Raw genomic sequence first — 22,468 nt, 5'->3', positions numbered from 1 at the left:
GGATATTCAAATATCATCAGCACTGTTAGCCATAGCGGGCTGGCCTAATTTATAATTTATCTCCTGTACAAGAGGATAATGGTAGCTGCAGGTTCAAAGGAAAGTGGATCATAGGAATGATATAAGGCAGAATGATAGCATATTTTAACACATAAATCAGGACATAGGACCAAAGACTTTTCCCTGATTTGTTAATTTATTTACATCTTTAAAAGGTATTCTCAGTAATAAATTACATTTATAGAAAACAATAAAATAAACTGAAAAGGCACAAACTCAACTTTTATTCATTCAACAAATACTTATTGAGTGCCATTTGTATGCTGGGCACAGTTTTAGGTGCTGGATATGATGTAGACTAAACAGACAAAATACTGTATTCAGTCATTCTGTCCACAAGAGTTTATTGAGTGGCTGCTGCATGCCAGGCATGTGCTATGACTTATATTCTGTCAATTCACAATCATATGCATTTGTGATCATATATACTTGGGAAATGAAGTGCTACTGATTCTCTGACTCTGAGAATTCCTGGGAGGACCTAGGTGTCTCCTGTGAGTCAGCTGGGTACTCTTGACCATTGCCTACTAGCCAAGCTAGAGCTCTGTGGACTTGGGCCTCAATGAACAGAGTAGCTGTTGTGAGCCGAAATTTTACTCCCGTTTATGTGGCTGCCTTCATGTCTGTAGCTTCAGTGGTGGTGGAGCTGGAAATCTGGGTGTGATGTTGGTACCCCTGGAAGAGAGCCATGTGCCCCAGTGATCTTGTCATGACTGTGAATGTGCTCTTCTCCAGCACGCTGAGCTCAGTTTGCTTGCTCCCCCCCACCCCTTGTTACCGTGTTTAGCCAGGCAGTTCTTTCAATGATCTTTCCCAAGCAGAGACTCCACTGCAATCTTGCATCTCACCTGACACGTCTATACCCATTTCCTTAGCCCCATGTAAATCTAGGATGTTAGTGTCTCTAAGGAGCATTGGAGGTACCTCCTCCATTCATTGTGAGCCCCTGAAACCTGGACTCTACCAGGCCAAGACATCCTGTTACACTCACATGCATCTTTGAAAACAAGATGGCTGGAAAAAAATCTTGGGCAGGTGGATTTAAGGAATAGAGCCACAAGGCCAAGACTGAATACCACAAAGTTCATGGTAGAAAAGCTAGTATTCTATGGAAATAAACAGTTAGGAAGATGAACTAGGAATCAATTACTAAGGCAATAAACACATTTAGGTATGAGCCCCATACCCAGAATCGAGGTTGAAATTAGGGTGCAATAATTAGAAACATGGGAATTTGCATTTATGATTAAATTAAATTAGCAAAAACTTAATGAACTACAATTGGATCTTCACAAGGGGAAATTATTACTTACATTTATTCTGCCATTCAAGATATGGATACTGAGCTCTCCTCTGATGCAGACTCTGCACTAGGTGATGGGGAGTTAAGGATGAGTCCTTTCCTTGCCTTTAAGCAGCTTAGAGTCTAATACAAGAGTCAGAAAAGTATGGCCCTTGGGACAAATCCAGTGAACTTCCTGTTTTTATATAGCCTGCAAACTAACAATGGATTTACATTTTTATATGGTCAGGAAAAAAAATCAAAAGAGTAATATTCCTGACACATGAAAACTATAAGAATTCCAATTTCAATGTATATAAAGTGTTACTGGAACACAGTCATGCTCGCTTGTTCATGTATTGTCTGGCTACTTTCCTGCTACAATGGCAGAGTTGAGAACTTGCCACAGAGACCTTAGGAGCCATGAAGCGTGGAATATTTGCCCACCCCTGATCTGACAGAGGGCATTGCACAGACAAAAGTGCATGACTTAGGGGAGAGTATGGAGGTAAAGATGTACCCAAGGATACTCTTAGAGTCCTGAAGAGGGGATGAGAAAGAGGCACAATTTTCAGTTTCTTTAAGGTCACTAGAACAAATGTATACCCAATCAAAGAGAATTTTAGATTTTTTTTTTCTGGTACTTAAGGAGCCAAAGGAATAACAACAACAAAGAAGTATCATATTTCCAGCTTAACTATTCTTTTTTTTAACTTATTTTATTATTAATAGTAACAATATTTCAGCTTTGTCTTAATACTAGTTTATACACACAGGTATAAATTTTGCTTTATTACCAGTTGCCTTATATGTATTATTAAAACATTATTTGTTCAAGAGATGCTGCATAGAATGGAGTTTTTTTGTTTTTTTTTTTTGGTTTTTTTTGTTTTTTTTTTTGGTACGCGGGCCTCTCACTGTTGTGGCCTCTCCCGTTGTGGAGCGCAGGCTCCGGACGCGCAGGCTCAGTGGCCATGGCTCACGGGCCCAGCCGCTCCGCGGCATGTGGGATCTTCCCGGACCGGGGCACGAACCCGTATCCCCTGCATCGGCAGGCGGATTCTCAACCACTGCGCCACCAGGGAAGCCCAAGTGGAGTTTAAAAAATAAATATTCTTTAATTTTTAAGTAGTCTGAAAGCAGTGGTCTGGAGCAGCTTGGCAGGGCTGGTTCTCTGCACAAGGTTCAAATGGCAAGTCTCCCAGTTCGGCCTGAGACAGGGGTGCCCTCTGAGTGATGCCTTTTGAATGGATTGGTCTTCCTCGGATGGGGAGGGGTGAACCTTCAAGCTAGCAGGACAGGGGTATACCAACCGTGGCAGTTAGCTGTGCATGGCTGATCTCAGAGGCATTTTTAAATAGCACCTCATCCATACCTGTCCCAGGAGAGCTGAGGAGAAAAAATGATCTGGGGCTTTTGATTCCCATTTTACTCTCTCACTTTTGGCATCCTCTAGTGACAGGAGAAGCTCATGCTCTGATGGCAAGTGGTCAAGGACACAGGCCAATAGTCCACACTGCCTTATACTGAGGAGCAACATAGCATTGGTTGTGGGGTTCGGATGCCTGGATTTGAATCCTAGCTCTGCCATTTGGCAGCTTTGTGGCTTTGAGAAATTCACTTAGCTTCTATGCTTCAGTGCTTTCTAAATGAGGAAAATAATAGCAGCTATCTCCTAGGATTATTGAGGATTAAATAAACTCATCCATGAAAACCATTTAGAACAATGCCTGGCACATGGGTGAGTCCTTAACATTTGCCATGATGATGATGACAATGATGATGATGATAATTACTATTACTTTACTCTCTTGGAGATACCCATTCAGAGTTAACCCTTAACACTATTTTTGGCTCTTGAAATTTTTCCTGGTACTCCATCTTCACAGGGGGAATCTTTGTCTCTTTCTGTTGCTCTCTTTTTCTTCCTGAGGTCCTCCCCCTGGATTCTGACCTCTTCCATTGTCTATTCTCTTTTTGTCTTACTTCAATCTTGTTAATCCTGACTATAGCAATCTAGCATATATGCCCAGGCACTAACTTTTATTATCCATGTGAGGGGGAGCCCAGTGGAGTGATTAAATACTCTAGAGCAATACCATTGATGATCTGTTTTCGGTTTTAAAGCATCTGTCATTACCTTCACAGCAGAGAAGGTGACCAGTACATATTTGTTGGACCAAATTGAATTCTATTCTTGCTCTGACAGTGATGAAGATCCCATTCTCAAAAATTTATTGCTGCTTTAAATTAACCTAGAGATTGAGAACTGGACAGGTATCCACTTATTTATATTTAACTACCTGGTATCTTCTGCCTGAATGTTTTGCTCTGGAAAGCAGAGTTTGGAATCTCTGGCTCCTGATTTATTCAGGGTATCTGTTATGATCTTTTAGGTGGGTGATCCTTACCCACAATTTCCTGGGTGTCTTGCTTTAATTTTATCCTTACTAAGCTCCTTATCTGTTCCCAACTAGTTTGCTAGTGAGTCAGCTTCCTCCCTTTCCTTGCTCTTAGCTGCTCATCTCCAAGTTTCAGAGATGCTTGCCAAGGGCTGATTTAAGATTATAACAGAGGATGAGTGAGTGTTTTAGTTATCTATTTCTATGTAAGAAATTACCTCCAAACTTAGTAGCTTGAAACAACAAACATTTATTATCTCACAGTTTCAGTGGGCCAGGAAGCTAGGAGTGGCTTGGTTGGGTTTTATGGCTCAGGATCACTCATGATGCTGCAGTCAAGGTGTCAGCCAGGACTTGACTGGGTTGGAGGATCTACTTTCAAGATCATGAATATGGCTACTGGCTGGGGGCTTCAGTTCTTTACCATGTTGTCCTCTCCACAAAGCTGCTCATACAGAATAGAAACGGGCTTCCTCCAGAGGAAGTGAGCTACATGAATGAGCAAAAGAATGCCTCAGATAGAAGCCATGGCTTTTATAACCTAATGTTGGAGGTGGCGTATTAGTTGTTTTCTGTGTAGCATTGGACATACAGATCAACACTGGTATAATATAGGAGTGTCTACACAAGAGTCTTAATAGCAGAACGTGGGTTCCTTGGTGGCCATCGGGGAGGTTGACCACCATATTCTGAACCTCTGGCCCCTAATGATGCACATGATTCTCCCATGAATACATTCATTTGGTAGTGTATGTATGTCCATTCCACTCTCTCATTTTGTCCCAGCTTACCCTTCCCCCTCCCGGTATGCTCAAGCCCATTCTCTAGTAGGTCTACATCTTTATTCCCATCTTGCCCCTAGTTTCTTCATGACCATTTTTTTTTCTTTTAGAGTCTATATATATGTGTTAGCATATGGTATTTGTTTTTCTCTTTCTGACTTACTTCACTCTGTATGACAGTCTCTAGGTCCATCCATCTCACTACAAATAACTGACTTTTGTTCCTTTTTATGGCTGAGTATTATTCCATTGTATATATGTGCCACATCTTTATCCATTCATCTGTTGATGGACACTTCGGTTACTTCCATGTCCTGGCTATTGTAAATAGGGCTGCAATGAACATTTTGGTACATGACTCTTTTTGAATTATGCTTTTCTCAGGGTATATGCCCAGTAGTGGGATTGCTGGGTCATATGGTAGTTCTAATTTTAGTTTTATAAGGAACCTCCATACTGTTCTCCATAGTGGCTGTATCAATTTACATTCCCACCAACAGTGCAAAAGGGTTGGTTCACTTTTCTCTACACCCTCTCCAGCATTTATTGGAGCCCTCTCACTGTTGTGGCCTCTCCCACTGCGCAGCACAGGCTCCGGACATGCAGGCTCAGCGACCATGGCTCATGGGCCCAGCCGCTCTGCGGCATGTGGGATCTTCCTGGACCAGGGCACGAACCCGTGTCCCCTGCATTGGCAGGCGGACTCTCAACCACTGTGCCACCAGGGAAGCCCCTGTTTGTAGATTTTTTGATGATGGCCATTCTGACCAGTGTGAGATGATATCTCATTGTAGTTTTGATTTGCATTTCTCTAATGATTAATGATGTTGAGCATTCTTTCATGTGTCTGTTGGCAATCTGTATATCTTCTTTGGTGAAATGTCTATTTAGGCCTTCTTCCCGTTTTTGGATTGGGTTGTTTGTTTTTTTAATATTGAGCTGTATAAGCTGCTTGAAAATTTTGGAGATTAATCCTTTGTCAGTTGCTTCATTTGCAAATATTTTCTCCCATTCTGAGGGTTGTCTTTTGGTCTTGTTTATGGTTTCCTTTGCTGTGCAAAAGCTTTTAAGTTTCATTAGTTTCCATTTGTTTATTTCTGTTTTTATTTCCATTTCTCTAGGAGGTGGGTCAAAAAGGACTTTGCTGTGATTTATGCAATAGAGTGTTCTGCCTATGTTTTCCTCTAAGAGTTTGATGGTGTCTGGCCTTACATTTAGGTCTTTAGTCCATTTTGAGTTTATTTTTGTGTATGGTGTTAGGGAGTGTTCCAACTTTATTCTTCTCCATGTTGCTGTCCAGTTTTCCCAGGACCACTTACTGAAGAGGCTGTCTTTTCTCTATTGTATATTCTTGCCTCCTTTATCAAAGATAAGGTGACCATATGTGCGTGGGTTTATCTCTGGGCTTTCTATCCTGTTCCATTGATCTATATTTCTGTTTCTGTGCCAGTACCATACTGTCTTGATTACTGTGGCCTTGTAGTATAGTCTGAAGTCAGGGAGCCTGATTCCTCCAGCTCCATTTTTCTTTCTCAAGGTTGCTTTGGCTATTTGGGGTCTTTTGTGTTTCCGTACAAATTGTGAAAAATTTTTTCTAGTTCTGTGAAAAATGCCAGTGGTAGTTTGATAGGGATTTCATTGAATCTGTAGATTGCTTTGGGTAGTAGAGTCATTTTCACAATGTTGATTCTTCCAATCCAAGAACATGGTATATCTCTCCATATGTTTGTATTATCTTTAATTTCTTTCATCAGTGTCTTATAGTTTTCTGCATACAAGTCTTTTGTTTCCTTAGATAGGTTTATTCCTAGATATTTTATTCTTTTTGTTGCAGTGGTATATGGGAGTGCTTTCTTAATTTCACTTTCAAATTTTTCATCATTAGTGTATAGGATTGCCAGAGATATCTGTGCATTAATTTTGTATCCTGCTACTTTACCAAATTCATTGATTAGCTCTAGTAGTTTTCTGGTAGCATCTTTAGGTTTCTCTATGTATAGTATCATGTCATCTGCAAACAGTGACAGCTTTACTTCTTCTTTTCCGATTTGGATTCGTTTTATTTCTTTTTCTTCTCTGATTACTGTGGCTAAAACTTCCAAAACTATGTTGAATAATACTGGTGAGAGTGGGCAACCTTGTCTTATTCCTGATCTTAGTGGAAATGGTTTCAGTTTTTCCACCATTGAGGATGATGTTGGCTGTGAGTTTGTCATATATGGCCTTTATTATGTTGAGAAAACTTCCCTCTATGCCTACTTTCTGTAGGGTTTTTATCATAAATGGGTGTTGAATTTTGTTGAAAGCTTTATCTGCATCTATTGAGATGAACATATGGTTTTTCTCCTTCAATTTGTTAATATGGTGTAGCATGTTGACTGATTTGTGTATATTGAAGAATCCTTGCATTCCTGGGATAAACCCCACTTGATCATAGTGTATGATCCTTTTAATGTGCTGTTGGATTCTGTTTGCTAGTATTTTGTTGAGGATTTCTGCCTCTATGTTCATCAGTGATATTGGCCTGTAGTTTTCTTTCTTTGTGACATCTTTGTCTGGTTTTGGTATCAGAGTGATAGTGGCTTCATAGAATGAGTTTGGGAGTATCCCTCCCTCTGCTATATTTTGGAAGAGTTTGAGAAGGATAGGTGTTAGCTCTTCTCCAAATGTTTGATAGAATTTGCCTGTGAAGCCATCCGGTCCTGGGCTTTTGTTTGTTGGAAGATTTTTAATCACAGTTTCAATTTCAGTGCTTGTGATTGGTCTGTTCATATACTCTATTTCTTCCTGGTTCAGTCTCTGAAGGCTGTGCATTTCTAAGAATTTGTCCATTTCTTCTAGGTTTTCCATTTTATTAACACATAGTTGCTTGTAGTAATCTTTCATGATCCTTTTTATTTCTGCAGTGTCCGTTGTTACTTCTTTTTCATTTCTAATTCTATTGATTTGAGTCTTCTCTCTTTTTTTCTTGGTAAGTCTGGTTAATGGTTTATAAATTTTGTTTATCTTCTCAAAGAACCAGCTTTTAGTTTTATTGATATTTGCTATCATTTCCTTCATTTCTTTTTCATTTATTTCTGACCTGATCTTAATGATTTGTTTCCTTTTGTTAACTTTGGGGCTTTTTTGTTCTTCTTTCTCTAATTGCTTTAGATGTAAGGTTAGGTTGTTTATTTGAGATGTTTCTTGTTTCTTAAGGTAGGATTGTATTGCTATAAACTTCCCTCTTAGAACTGCTTTTGCTGCATCCCATAGGTGTTGGGTTGTTGTGTTTTCATTGTCATTTGTTTCTAGGTATTTTTTGATTTCCTCTTTCATTTCTTCAGTGATCTCTTGGTTATTAAGTAGTGTGTTGTTTAGCCTCCATCTGTTTGTATTTCTTACAGATTTTTTCCTGTAATTGATATCTAGTCTCAAAGTGTTGTGGTGGGAAAACATACTTGATACGATTTCAATTTTCTTAAATTTACCAGGGTTTGATTTGTAACCCAAGATATGATCTATCCTGGAGAATGTTCCATGAGCAATTGAGAAGAATGTGTATTCTGTTGTTACTGGATGGAATGTCCTATAAATATCAGTTAAGTCCATCTTGTTTAATATATCATTTAAAGTTCGTGTTTACTTATTTATTTTCATTTTGGATGATCTGTCAGTTGATGAAAGTGGGGTATTAAAGTCCCCTACTACGATTGTGTTACTGTCAATTTCCTCTTTTATGGCTGTTCGTATTTGCCTTATGTATTGAGGTGGTCCTATGTTGGGTGCATAAATATTTACAATTGTTATGTCTTCTTCCTGGATTGATCCCTTGATCATTATGTAGTGTCCTTCTTTGTCTCCTGTAAGAGTCTTTGTTTTAAAGTCATTTTGTCTGATATGAGAATTGCTACTCCAGCTTTCTTCTGATTTCCATTTGCATGGAATATCTTTTTCCATCCCCTCAGTTTCAGTCTGTATGTGTCCCTAGGTCTGAAGTGGGTCTCTTGTAGACAGCATATGTATGGGTTTTATTTTTGTATCCATTCAGCCCATCTACGTCTTTTGGTTGGAGCATTTAATCCATTTACATTTAAGGTAATTATCACTATTTATGTTCCTATTACCGTTTTATTAATTGTTTTGGGTTTATTATTGTAGGTCTTTCCCTTCTCTTATGTTTCCTGCCTAGAGAAGTTCCTTTAGCATTTGTTGGAAAGCTGGTTTGGAGGTGCTGAATTCTCTTAGCTTTTGCTTGTCTGTAAAGGTTGTAATTTCTCCGTCAAATCTGAATGAGATCCTTGCTGGGTACGGTAATCCTGGTTTTAGGTTTTTCTCCTTCATCACTTTAAATATGTCTTGCCACTACCTTCTGGCTTGCAGAGTTTATGCTGAAAGATCAGCTGTTAACCTTATAGGGATTCTCTTATGTGTTATTTGTTGTTTTTCCCTTGCTGCTTTTAATATTTGTTCCTTGTATTTATTTTTTTGATAGTTTGATTAATATGTGTCTTGGTGTGTTTCTCCTTGGATTTATCCTGTCTGGGACTCTCTGTGCTTCCTGGACTTGATTAACTATTTCCTTTCCCATATTAGGGAAGTTTTCAACTATAATCTCTTCAAATATTTTCTCCATCCTTTCTTTTTCTCTTCTTCTTCTGGGATCCCTATAATTTGAATGTTTGTACGTTTTATATTGTCCCAGAGGTCTCTGAGACTGTCCTCAATTCTCTTCATTCTTTTCTATTTATTCTGCTCTGTGGTAGTTATTTTCTATCTTTTATCTTCCAGGTTACTAATCTGTTCTTCTTCCTCAGTTATTCTGCTATTGATTCCTCCTAGAGAGTTTTTAATTTCATTTATTGTATTGTTCATCATTATTTGTTTGCTCTTTAGTTCTTCTAGGTCCTTGTTAAACGCCTCTTGTATTTTCTCCATTCCATTTCCAAGATTTTGGATCATCTTTACTATCATTACTCTGAATTCTTTTTCAGGTAGACTGCCTATTTCCTCTTCATTTGTTAGGTCTGGTGGGTTTTTACCTTGCTCCTTCATCTGCTGTGTGTTTCTCTGTCTTCTCCTTTTGCTTAACTTACTGTGTTTTGTGTCTCTTTTTCACAGGCTGCAGGTTCGTAGTTCCTGTTGTTTTTGGTGTCTGTCCCTAGTGGCTAAGGTTGGTTTAGTGTGTTGTGTAGGCTTCCTGGTGAGGGGACTAGTGCCTGTGTTCTGGTGGATGAGGCTGGATCTTGTCTTTCTATTGGGCAAGTCCACGTCTGGTGGTGTGTTTTGGGGTGTCTGTGGCCTTATTATGATTTTAGGCACCCTCTCTGCTGATGGGTGGGGTTGTGTTCCTGTCTTGCTAGTTGTTTGGCATAGGGTGTCCAGCACTGTAGCTTGCTGGTCGTTGAGTGGAGCTGGGTCTTGGCATTGAGATGGAGATCTCTGGGCGATTTTTGCTGTTTGATATTACATGGAGCTGGGATGTCTCTTGTGGACTAGTGTCCTGAACTTGGCTCTCCCCCCTCAGTGGCACAGCCTTGATGCCTGGCTGGAGCACCAAGATCGTGTCCTCCGTATGGCTCAGAATAAAAGGGAGGAAAACAAGAAAGAAAGAAAGAAGAAGATAAAATAAAATAAAGTTATTAAAATAAAAAATAATTATGAAGAACAAAATTTGTTAAGTAATAAAAAAAATAAACAAAACCAGACAGACAAACCCCTAGGACTACTGTTAAAAGCAAAGCTATATAGACAAAATTACACACAAAAGCATACACATACACACTCACAAAAAGAGAAAAAGTGAAAACATATATATATATATCATTGCCCCCAAAGTCCACCTCCTCAATTTTGGATGATTCGTTGTCTATTCAGGTATTCCACAGATGCAGGGTACATCAAGTTGATTGTGGAGCTTTAATCCGCTGCTCCTGAGGCTGCTGGGAGAGATTTCCCTTTCTCTTCTATGTTCTCACAGCTCCTGGGGTTCAGCTTTGGATTTGGACCCACCTCTGTGTGTAGGTTGCCTGAGGGTGACTGTTCTTCTCTCAGGCAGGATGGGGTTAAAGGAGCAGCTGAATCGTGGGCTCTGGCTCACTCAGGCGGGTGGGGAGGGAGGGGTACGGATGTGGGGAGAGCCTGTGGCAGCAGAGGCCAGAGTGATGTTGCACCAGCCTGAGGCATGCCATGTGTGTTCTCCCGGGGAAGTTGTCCCTGTATCACGGGACCCTGGCAGTGGCGGGCTGCACAGGCTCCCTGGAGGGGAGGTGTGGATAGTGACCTGTGCTTGCACACAGGCTTCTTGGTGGCAGCCGTAGCAGCCTTAGTGTCTCACGCCTGTCTCTGGTGTCTGCGCTGATAGCCGCAGCGCACGCCTGTCTCTGGAGCTCCTTTAAGCTGCGCTCTTAATCACTTCTCCTCGCATACCAGGAAACAAAGAGGAAGGCAAAAGTCTCTTGTCTCTTTGGCAGCTCCAGACTTTTTCCCAGACTCCCTCCCGGTTAACCATGACTCACTAGCCCTCTCAGGCTGTATTCACGCAGCCAACCCCAGTCCTCTCCCTGGGATCCGACCGAAGCCCAAGCCTCAGCTCCCAGCCCCTGCCTGCCCCGGTGGGGGAGCAGACAAGCCTCTCAGGCTGGTGAGTGCTGGTCAGCACCAATCCCCCGTGCAGGAATCTCTCCGCTTTGCCCTCATCACCCCTGTGGCTGTGTTCTCCTCCATGGCTCCGATGTTCCCCCACCTCTGCCACCCGCAGTCTCCACCCACGAAAGGGCTTCCTAGTGTGTGGAAACCTTTCCTCCTTCACAGCTCCCTCCCACTGGTTCAGGTCCCATCCCTATTCTTTTGTCTCTTTTTTCTTTTGCCCTACCCAGGTACTTGGGGAGTTTCTTGCATTTTGGGAGGTCTGCGGTCTTCTGCCAGCGTTCAGTAGGTGTTCTGTAGGAGTTGTTCCACATGTAGAGGTACTTCTTTCTTTTTTTTTTTTTTTTTTTTTACAGACACACACTGTATTTTATTTTTACAAGAGATAAATACACTGACAGCAAGCATTGTAAATGGATGACCACAACAAAAGCAACAATGATAGCAATTACCAAACACGAAACACACTCATACTATGTCATAATATTGACATTCAGTCCAGTAATCCTCCACTGTAACAGCTCCTTTACTTTGCAGTGAAAATTGATTTGTATATTTTTTGCCTCTGAGTCCTTGTGGGATTTTTTTTTTATTCAAACAGCAAGTCACAAGAATTATAATCATCCTCATCAGTTCACTCAGTCCCATGTAATTAATTTTTTTTTCATCTTGATCTTTTGTTAGCACTTTTATGAATTCATCAGTTTTCCATTAGAGTTCTGAAAATGCTTATTCATTCAGTTCAGCAGTATAGTCAGTTACCAGAAACCTGTACTTGTCAGAGTTTTTTCCATGAAGTTCTTGGAGATGAAACCCTTTTATAGAAACATATTTGCAAAAGCATCAGAGTACACCCAGAACTGTCTGTAAACGACAAAAGACTTAAAAATGACCACGTTTAAAGATTTGATGAAAGTTCATAACAATGCAATTGACAAGGAAATTTAGTTATTTCTGAGATATACATTTTAAGGTAATAACTAGAATTATGACTTATAACATTATACCAGAACATATAAGATTTTTAGAAGTTTCATGTAATGTCTGAAACATTTATATTAACATATTTCAATACAAATAACCCAAAGAAAGTTTAGTGTTAGTTGTTTTTTTTTTGTTTGTTTGTTTTATACTGCAGGTTCTTACTAGTCATTATTTTATACACATCAGTGTATACATGTCAATCCAATCGCCCAATTCATCACACCACCATCCCCACCCCACCATGGTTTTCCCTCCTTGGTGTCCATACGTTTGTTCTCTACATCTGTGTCTCAACTTCTGCCCTGCAAGCCGGTTCATCTGTACCATTTTTCTAGATTCCACATGCATGCGTTAATATACGATATTTGTTTTTCTCTTTCGGACTTACTTCACTCTGTATGACAATCTCTAGGTCCATCCATGTCTCAACAAATGACTCAGTTTCGTTACTTTTTATGGCTGAGTAATATTCCATTGTATATATGTACAACAACTTCTTTATCCATTCATCTGTTGATGGGCATTTAGGTTGCTTCCATGAGCTGTCTGTTGTAAATAGAGCTACAATGAACATTGGGATGCATGTGTCTTTTTGAATTATGGTTTTCTCTGGGTATATGCCCAGTACTGGGATTGCTGGATCATAGGTAATTCTATTTTTAGATTTTTAAGCAACCTCCATACTGTTCTCCATAGTGGCTGTATCAATTTACATTCCCACAAACACTGCAAGAGGGTTCCCTTTTCTCCACACCCTCTCCAGCATTTGTTGTTTGTAGATTTTCTGATGATGCCCATTCTAACTGGTGTGAGGTGATACCTCGTTGTAGTTTTGATTTGCATTTCTCTGATAATTAGTGATGTTGAGCAGCTTTTCATGTGCTTCTTGGCCATCTGTATGTCTTCTTTGGAGAAATCTCTATTTAGGTCTTCTGCCCATTTTTGGATTGGGGTGTTTGTTTCTTTAATACTGAGCTGCATGAGCTGTTATATATATTTTGGAGATTAATCCTTTGTCTGTTGATTCATTTGCAAATATTTTCCACCATTCTGACGGTTGTCTTTTCGTCTTGTTTATGGTTTCCTTTGCTGTGCAGAAGCTTTGAAGTTTCATTAAGTCCCATTTGTTTAGTTTTGTTTTTATTTCCATTACTCTAGGAGGTGGATCAAAAAAGATATTGCTGTGATTTATATCAAAGAGTGTTCTTCCTATGTTTTCCTCTAAGAGTTTTATAGTGTCCGGTCTTACATTTAGGTCTCGAATTCATTTTGAGCTTATTTTTGTGTAAGGTGTCAGGGAGTGTTCTAATTTCATTCTTTTACATGTAGCTTTCCAGTTTTCCCAGTACCACTTATTGAAGAGACTGTCTTTTCTCAATTATATATCTTTGCCTCCTTTGTCATACATTAGTTGACCATAGGGGCATAGGTTTCTCTCTGGGCTTTCTATCTTGTTCCATTGATCTCTGTTTCTGTTTTTGTGCCAGTACCATATTTTCTTGATTACTATAGCTTTGTAGTATAGTCTGAAGTCAGGGAGTCTGATTCCTCCAGCTCCGTTTTTTTCCCCTCAAGACTGCTTTTGCTATTCGGGTTCTTTTGTGTCTACATACAAATTTTAAGATGATTTGTTCCAGTTCCATAAAAAATGCCATTGGTAATGTGATAGGGATTGCATTGAATCTGTAGATTGCTTTGGGTAGAATAGTCATTTTCACAATATTGATTCTTCCAATGCAAGAACATGGTATATCTGTCCATCTGTTGGTATTATCTTTAATTTCTTTCATCAGTGTCTCATAGTTTTCTGCATACAGGTCTTTTGTCTCCCTAGGTAGGTTTATTCCTAGGTGTTTTATTCTTTTTGTTGCAATGGTATATGGGAGTGTTTCCATAATTTCTCTTTCAGATTTTTCATCATTAGTGTATAACAATGCAAGAGATTTCTGTGCATTAATTATGTATCCTGCAACTTTACCAAATTCATTGATTAGCTCTAGTAGTACTCTGGTGGCATCTTTAGGATTCTCTATGTATACTATCATGTCATCTGCAAACAGTGACAGTTTTACTTCTTCTTTTCCAATTTGTATTTCTTTTTCTTCTCTGATTACCGTGGCTAGGACTTCCAAAACTATCTTGAATAATAGAGGTAAGAGTGGACATCCTTGTCTTGTTCCTGCTCTTAGAGGAAATCCTTTCAGTTTTTCACCATTGAGAATGATGTTTGCTGTGGGTTTTTCATATATGGCCTTTATTATGTTGAGGTAGGTTCCCTTTATGCCCACTTTCTGGGGAGTTTTTATCATAAATGGGTGTTGAATTTTGTCAGAAGCTTTTTCTGCATCTATTGAGATGATCATATGGTTTTTATTCTTCAGTTTGTTAATATGGTGTATCACATTGATTGATTTGCATATATTGAAGAATCCTTGCATCCCTGGGATAAATTCCACTTGATGGTGTTGTGTGATCCGTTTAATGTCTTGCTGGATTCTGTTTTCTAGGATTTTTTTGAGGATTTTTACATCTGTATTCATCAGTTATATTGGTCTGTAATTTTCTTTTTTGTAGTATCTTTGTTTGGTTTTGGTATCAGGGTTATGGTGACCTCATAGAATTAGTTTGGGAGTGTTCCTCTGTTATTTTTTGGAAGAGTTTGAAAAGTATGGGTGTTAGCTCTTCTCTAAATGTTTGATAGAATTTGCCTGTGAAGCCCTCTGGTCCTGGACTTTGGTTTGTTGGAAGATTTTTAATCACAGTTCCAATTTCATTACTTGTGATTGGTCTGTTCATATTTTCTATTTCTTCCTGGTTCAGTCTTGGAAGGTTATAGCTTTCTAAGAATTTGTGCATTTCTTCCAGGTTGTACATTTTATTGGCATAGAGTTGCTTGTAGTCGTCTCTTAGGATTCTTTGTGTTTTTGTGGTGTCTGTTGTAACTTTTCCTTTTTCATTTCTAATTTTATTGATTTGAGTACTCTCCCACTTTTTCTTGATAAGTCTGGCTAATGGTTTATCAATTTTGTTCATCTTCTCAAACAACCAGCTTTTAGCTTTATTGATCTTTACTATTGTTTTCTTTGTTTCTATTTCATTTATTTCTGCTCTGATCTTTATGATTTCTTTCCTTCTGCTAACTTTGGGTTTTGTTTGTTCTTCTTCCTGTAGTTCCTTTAGGTATAAGGTTAGATTGTTTACTTGAGATTTTTCTTGTTTCTTGAGGTAGGCTTGTATAGCTTTAAAATTCCCTCTTAGAACTGCTTTTGCTGTATCCCACAGGTTTTGGATTGTCGTGTTTTCATTGTCATTTGTCTCTAGGTATTTTTTGATTTCCTCTTTGATTTCTTCAGTGATTTCTTGGTTATTTAGTAACATATCGTTTAACCTCCATGTGTTTGTGTTTTTTTTTATGTTGTTTTCCCTACAATTCATTTCTAATCTCATAGTATTGTGGTCAGAAAAGATGCTTGATATGATTTCAATTTTCTTAAATTTACTGAGGCTTGATTTGTGACAAGAGATGTGATCTATCCTGGAGAATGTTCCGTGTGCACTTCAGAAGAAATTGTAATCTGCTGTTTTTGGATGGAATGTCCTATAAATATCAATTAAATCAATCTGGTCTCTTCTGTCATTTAAAGCTTCTGTTTCCTTATTAATTTTCTGTTTGGATGATCTGTCCATTTAAAACCTCACTAACACAGGTTTTAAAATCCCCCACTATTATTGTGTTACTATCGATTTCCTCTTTTATAGCTGTTAGCAGTTGCCTTATATATTGAGGTGCTCCTATGTTGGGTGCATATATATTTAAAATTGTTATATCTTCTTCATGGATTGATCCCTTGATCATTATGTAGTGTCCTTCCTTGTCTCTTGTAACATTCGTTATTTTAAAGTCTATTTTATCTGATATGAGTATAGATACTCCAGCTTTGTTTTGATTTCCATTTGCATGGAATATTTTTTTCCATCCCCTCACTTTCCATCTGTATGTGTCCTTAGATCTGAAGTGGGTGTTTTGTAGACAGCATATATATGGGTCTTGTTTTTGTGTCCATTCAACAAGCCTGTGTCTTTTGGTTGGAGCATTTAATCCATTCACGTTTAAGGTAATTATCGATATGTATGTTCCTATGACCATTTTTTAAAATTGTTTTGGGTTTGTTTTCGTAGGTCCTTTTCTTCTCTTGTGTTTCCCACTTAGAGAATTTCCTTTAGCATTTGTTGTAGAGCTGTTTTGGTGGTATTGAATTCTCTTAGGTTTTGCTTGTCTGTAAAGCTTTTGATTTCTCCATCGAATCTGAATGAGATCCTTTCCAGGTAGAGTAATCTTGGTTGTAGGTTCTTCCCTGTCATCACTTTAAGTATATCATGCCACTCCCTTGTGGGTTGTAGAGTTTCTGCTGAGACATCAGATGTTAACCTTATGAGAGTTCCCTTGTATGTTATTTGTTGTTTTTCCCTTGCTGCTTTCAATAATTTTTCTTTGTCTTTAATTTTTGCCAATTTGATTACTATGTGTCTCATCATGTTTTTTCTTGGGTTTATCTTGTATGGGACTTGCTGCACTTCGTGCACTTGGGTGGCTATTTCCTTTCCCATGTTAGGGAACTTTTCAACTATATTCTCTTCAAATATTCTCTCGGGTCCTTTCTCTCTCTCTTCTCCTTCTGGGACCCCTATAATTCGAATGTTGGTGCGTTTAATGTTGTCCCAGAGGTCTCTGAGACTGTCCTCAGTTCTTTTCATTCTTTTTTCTTTATTCTGCTCTGCTGTAGTTATTTTCACTATTTTATCTTCCAGGTCACTTATCCGTTCTTCTGCCTCAGTTATTCTGCTATTGATTCCTTCTAGTGTAGTTTTCATTTCAGTTATTGTATTGTTCATCTCTGTTTGTTTGTTCTTTAATTCTTCTAGGTCTTTGTTAAACATTTCTTGCATCTTCTCGATCTTTGCCTCCATTCTTTTTTCGAGGTCCTGGATCATCTTCAGTATAATTATTCTGAATTCTTTTTCTGGAAGGTTGCCTATCTGCACTTCATGTAGTTGTTTTTCTGGGGTTTTATCATGTTCCTTCATATGGTATGTAGCCCTCTGCCTTTTCATCGTGTCTGTCTTTCTGTGAATGTGGTTTTTGTTCCACAGGCTGCAGGATTGTAGTTTTTCTTGCTTCTGCTGTCTGCCCTCTGGTGGATGAGGCTATCTAAGCGGCTTGATGGGAGGGGCTGGTGGTGGGTAGAGCTGACTTTTGCTCTGGTGGGCAGAGCTCAGTAAAAGTGTAATCCACTTGACTGTTGAGGGGTGGGGCTGGGTTCCCTCCCTGTTGTTTTTTTGGCCTGAGGCAACCGAACCCTGGAGCCTACCTGGGCTCTTTGGTGGGCTGGTGATAGACTCTGGGAGGGCTCACACCAAGGAGTACTTCCCAGAACTTATGCTGCCAGTGTCCTTGTCCCCACGGTGAAACAGAGCCACCCCCCACCTCTGCAGCAGACCCTCCAACACTAGCAGGTGGGTCTGGTTCAGTCTCCCCTGGGGTCACTGCTCCTTCCCCTGGGTCCCGATGCACACACTACTTTGTGTCTTCCCTCCAAGAGTGGCATCTCTGTTTCCCCCAGTCCTGTCGAAGTCCTGCAGTCAATTCCCACTAGCCTTCAAAGTCTGATTCTCTAGGAATTCCTCCTCCCGTTGCCGGATCCCCAGGTTGGAAAGCCTGACGAGGGCCTGAGAACCTTCACTCCAGTGGGTGGACTTCTGTGGTATAAGTGTTCACCAGTCTGTGAGTCACCCACCCACCAGTTATGGGATTTGATTTTTTTTTTTTAAATATGGAACGCTTCACGAATTTGCGTGTCATCCTTGCGCAGGGGCCATGCTAATCTTCTCTGTATCGTTCCAATTTTAGTATATGCGCTGCTGAAGCGAGCACTGGGATTTGATTTTACTGTGATTGCGCCCCTCCTACCATCTCATTATGGCTTCTCCTTTGTCTTTGGATGTGGAGTATCTTTTTTGGTGAGTTCCAGTGTCTTTCTGTCGATGATTGTCCAGCAGCTAGTTGTGATTCTGGTGTTCTTGCAAGAGGGAGTGAGAGCACATCCTTCTACTCTGCCATCTTGGTTCCTCCTCCCCTGTAGATGTATTTCTGATGTATTTGTAGTGAGGAAGGTGATCTCCGTGTCTTACTCTTCCACCATTTTGAAGCTCTCCTCCCCTCTTTTTTCTTTTTTTTCATTCATTGGTTTATTTGGCTGCACCGGGTTTTAGTCGTGGCACGTGGGATCTTTAGTTGCATCATGCGGGATCTTTAGAGCCTGCATGCTGCAACTAAAAGACCCAGCATGCCTCAACTAAAGCCTCAACTGAAGTTCAGTTCCTCTTTGCTTATGAAACTGAAGAAACAACTTGTCTGCTTCCCAAGCCAATGTACAATGGGGAGACAGGCATAGGGTGAGTGCTATGGACGTTCCTGCCCAGAAGGGGGGAATTGGATGGCACAAAAAGTCACTGGCATTTCATAAATAGCAATTCTGGAATCCAGCTGATCAAATGTCAGCTATTCCTTGATTCAGTATAAAGGCCTGGGAATAACTCTCCGTGGCTCTCACGTCTGCCGTCTGGGCTTTTAGGTTCCTTTTTTTTGAGTCATCCTTCTTTTTTTTTTCTTCTTTTTTTAAAAAATAAACTTTTAATTTTAGAATAGTTCTGGATTTACAGAAATTTGGGCAGGGTACTCATCCTCTCCAAGCCTCAGATTCATTATCTTGCTTACTTCATTTGGAATGTCCTCTAATATTTTTCACCCACTTGCTTTTCCAAACTAGAAAACTCTTAATTAATTTTCCAGTCATTTTTTTCCAGGGTACATTTCTTGCCCAAATCATGCTCAGTGTGGAGTTACAGTCTCCTGCCACATGTTCCCTCAGCCTCCTGTCATCCAAATGAACACAGTGTATTGGAATTATTTATGTTCCAGTCTCTTGTCTGTTGTTTTTCAGCACCTTGAGGGCTGGAATCCAAATCAGTGTCTGAAAGAGAGAAGGCATTTAAATATTTCCTGAATAAATTGAATACATTAAAAATTAATTTTTAAATGAATATATGGTAAATGTATACATTCATGTAACTATCATCACAATGAGGATCCAAAACAGTTTCACCATCCCATCAAATTTCTTTGTGCTAGCCCTTCCTCCACCCCCAAACCCTGGCAACCACCAATCTATTCTCTATCCCTACAGTTTTGCCTTTTCCTGATGTCATGTAAGTGGGATGGTACAATATGTGGCCTTTTGAGACTGATTTATTTTGCTCAGTATGATGCCTTTAAGATTCATTAGAATTTTTGTGTATTTCAATAGTTCATGACATTGTATTGCTGAGTAGTATTCCATTATATGGATATACCCCTGTTTGTTTATCCATTCACCCACTGGAAGGCACTGGGTTAATTTGTTGGAGGAGGTAATCAAGAGGATGTGACCACTAGATAACCCAAGAGCTGGACCTGGGTAATCAGCAGCTCCTCTCCCCCTCTCCTGTCCTTGGAATGTATGTTTTGCCAACCATTCCCACAGTGGGAGCTGTTGAGACCATCTGGACAGTATGTGTGACTGAATCCAATTAAGGCCTCTATATAAACTTTAAGATGCTGGCAGGTGGGTGTGGAGATCTACTTGTCTTGTGGCCACCCAAGACAAGCCTTGTATTTGAGTTTCCTTGATTATTAGGCCTGTCACCTACCAATTTGGAGTGATCTGCCTCTTTTTTCGGTCTCTACCTGCTCTCTGTGTATAAGGCCAGTTTGCAAACCAACATAAAACTACTTTTCAGTGATTATGAATAGAACTGTGATAAAAATTCATTTAAACAGGTTTTTGGGTGAACATAAGTTTTCATTTCTGTAGGCTAAATACCTTAGAGTGGTATTTCTGCATTATATGGTATATATATGTTTAACTTTATAAAGAACAGCAAATTGTTTTCCAAAGTACCATATCATTTACGTTCCCACAGTAATACACCAGAAGTTTAGTTTCCTGTGAATCTTTTCCAACACTTGGTATTGTCAATATTGTTTTGGAATCATTTTAATAGATGTGTAATGGTATTTCATATGGTTTTTATTTGCTTTTCTCTAATGGTTAATGATATTGAACATGTTTTCATATTGCTTATTTGTTTTCCATGTGTTCTCTTTGTTGAAGTATCTATTCAGTTCTTTTGCCCATTTTTTTTTCCAAATAAATTTATTTATTTATTTTATTTTTTGGCTGCGATGGGTCTTCCCTGCTGTATGCGGGCTTTCTCTAGTTGTGGTGAGCTGGGGCTACTCTTCTTTGCTGTGTGTGGGCTTCTCATTGCGGTGGCTTCTCGTTGCAGAGCATGGGCTCTAGAGCGCAGGCTCAGTAGTTGTGGCACAGGGGCTTAGTTGCTCTGCAGCATGTGGGATCTTTCTGGACCAGGGCTTGAATCCGTGTCCCCTGCATTGGCAGGCGGATTCTTAACCACTTAGCCACCAGGGAAGCCCTGCCCATTTTAAAATTGTGTTGTTTATATTATTACTGTTGAGTTTTGAGAGTTTTATTCATTCTGGGTACAAGTCCTTTGATGTTATATATTACAAATATTTCCTCCAGTCTATAACTTGTCTTTCCATTATCTTAACAGTGTCTTTTGTAGAGCAAATTTTTACAATTTTGATAAAGCCCAATTTATCTTTTTTTCCTAATGGATAGTGCTTTTGGAGTAATATCCATGAATTTTTTGCCTAAAGAGTTTTTCCTATGTTTTCTTCTAAAGGCTATATAGTTTTACATTTTACATTTGTATCTTTGATCCATTTTGAGTTATTTTTGTATAAGGTGTGAGGGATAGGTCAAAATCCAATTGTTCTGGCCTTTGAAGTTATACAAAATAAATGTAATTTCTTCTATAAGAGAGCCTGTGATTGTAAATTCATTTCCTACTACAAAGAAGAAAAAAATACTAGGTCTCTCTAATATCAATGGCAAATACAAAAAGAACATAGGAATAAACTTCAAAAGAGATTCCAAGACCTGTGTGAAGAAAACTTCAAACCGTTTTTTGAGAATATAAGAAAAATGAAAACAAATGGAGAAGTATACAATGAGAAGACAATATTTTTAAAATGTTGATTCTGTCAAATTAATCATGAGATGTAATGTCATTCTCATTCAAATCCCAGTAATTTTACATTTCACAGGGGATGTTTTGCAGATTGGGCTTTCCAGGAAGCTGACTGAGCCTGAGGTTAGCATGCAGGGCATTTGTTTGGGAGTGCTTGTGGACTCTGGAAAGATGGGGGGGAGAAGCAGGGCTGGACAGGGGGAGAAGTTGGTCTGCAGAACAGTCCCAAAGAAGGTTTCCCTTGTCACCATGGAGAGCCCTGGCACTAGTTTGAATCCTCAGTTATACCAAGTTGGGACTAGGCGGCTGGTGTTTATAGTGCACTCCTCACTCCTAGTCAGTCAGTCATCAAATGCAGGCTACTTCTGGAAGGAGGCCTCATCAAAGGTGTGACAATTTTCTTCAGCTCAGGGCTCACAGCTGAGGGCCACCTTCTGGCGGCCCTCCCATAAGCTGGAAGAATAAGTATTTCTGAAGGAGGATCTGGGTGGCTCGTTACAGCATCCACCACATGGAGGAAATTGGACAAAAGTCCTGTCTGTAAAGTTTATCTGAAATAATAAATATGATAGAAGACTTCATATAATTTTAACAAAGAAGAGTTATGTGGGAAGTCTTGTCCCGTAAGACACAGTACATAGTACTACGAAGCAACCTACAATGGTGAAAAGAGCAAATTATTAGCATAGGCTTAGATAGATTAGTTAGTGGAACAAAAATACAAGACCAGAACCAGACCTTTTGTTCATAAAATGTGGCTTCTCGCTCTATTAGGAATGAGTGATTACTCAGTAAATGGTATTGGGGCAAAAAAGAAGTTAGATTCCCTAACTCATACCTTACACTAAAGTTAATGTTAAATGGATTCAAGTCCATCTCAATGTGAAAAAGAAAACTTAATAGTACTAGAAAAAAATGTAATAGTGAAGGTAGAGAAGGACTTTCTAAGCATGACCTCAAAGGCAGAATCTATAAAAGAAAAATATGAACTCCAAATAAGATTAACATTTCATGGTAATAAACCTACTATAATTCACAAATCTAGTATTGACTGAAAACTTATTATGTGCCAGTTATTGTTATCAGGACTTGATATGAATTGCCATCTAGCCATATCATAGGGCACTATTATGTCCCCTATTTTATAGATGAGGAAACTGAGAACTAGAAAAGTCAAG

General features: G+C 39.3%; 1 non-coding gene across 1 annotated transcript; it reads right to left on the bottom strand.

Annotated features, from left to right (window-relative positions):
• Positions 1-17,962: 17,962 nt before the first annotated feature.
• LOC131754113 (U6 spliceosomal RNA) lies at positions 17,963-18,069 on the bottom strand. Its single transcript, XR_009335154.1, has one exon. It is a non-coding gene; the product is annotated as a U6 spliceosomal RNA (small nuclear RNA).
• Positions 18,070-22,468: the final 4,399 nt, after the last annotated feature.

Source organism: Kogia breviceps, chromosome 3, assembly GCF_026419965.1.
Source record: "Kogia breviceps isolate mKogBre1 chromosome 3, mKogBre1 haplotype 1, whole genome shotgun sequence".
In the NCBI taxonomy this organism is placed as follows: domain Eukaryota; kingdom Metazoa; phylum Chordata; class Mammalia; order Artiodactyla; family Physeteridae; genus Kogia; species Kogia breviceps.
Note: the sequence above shows the minus strand (reverse complement) of the source record. Positions and strands in the feature narration are given on the sequence as shown.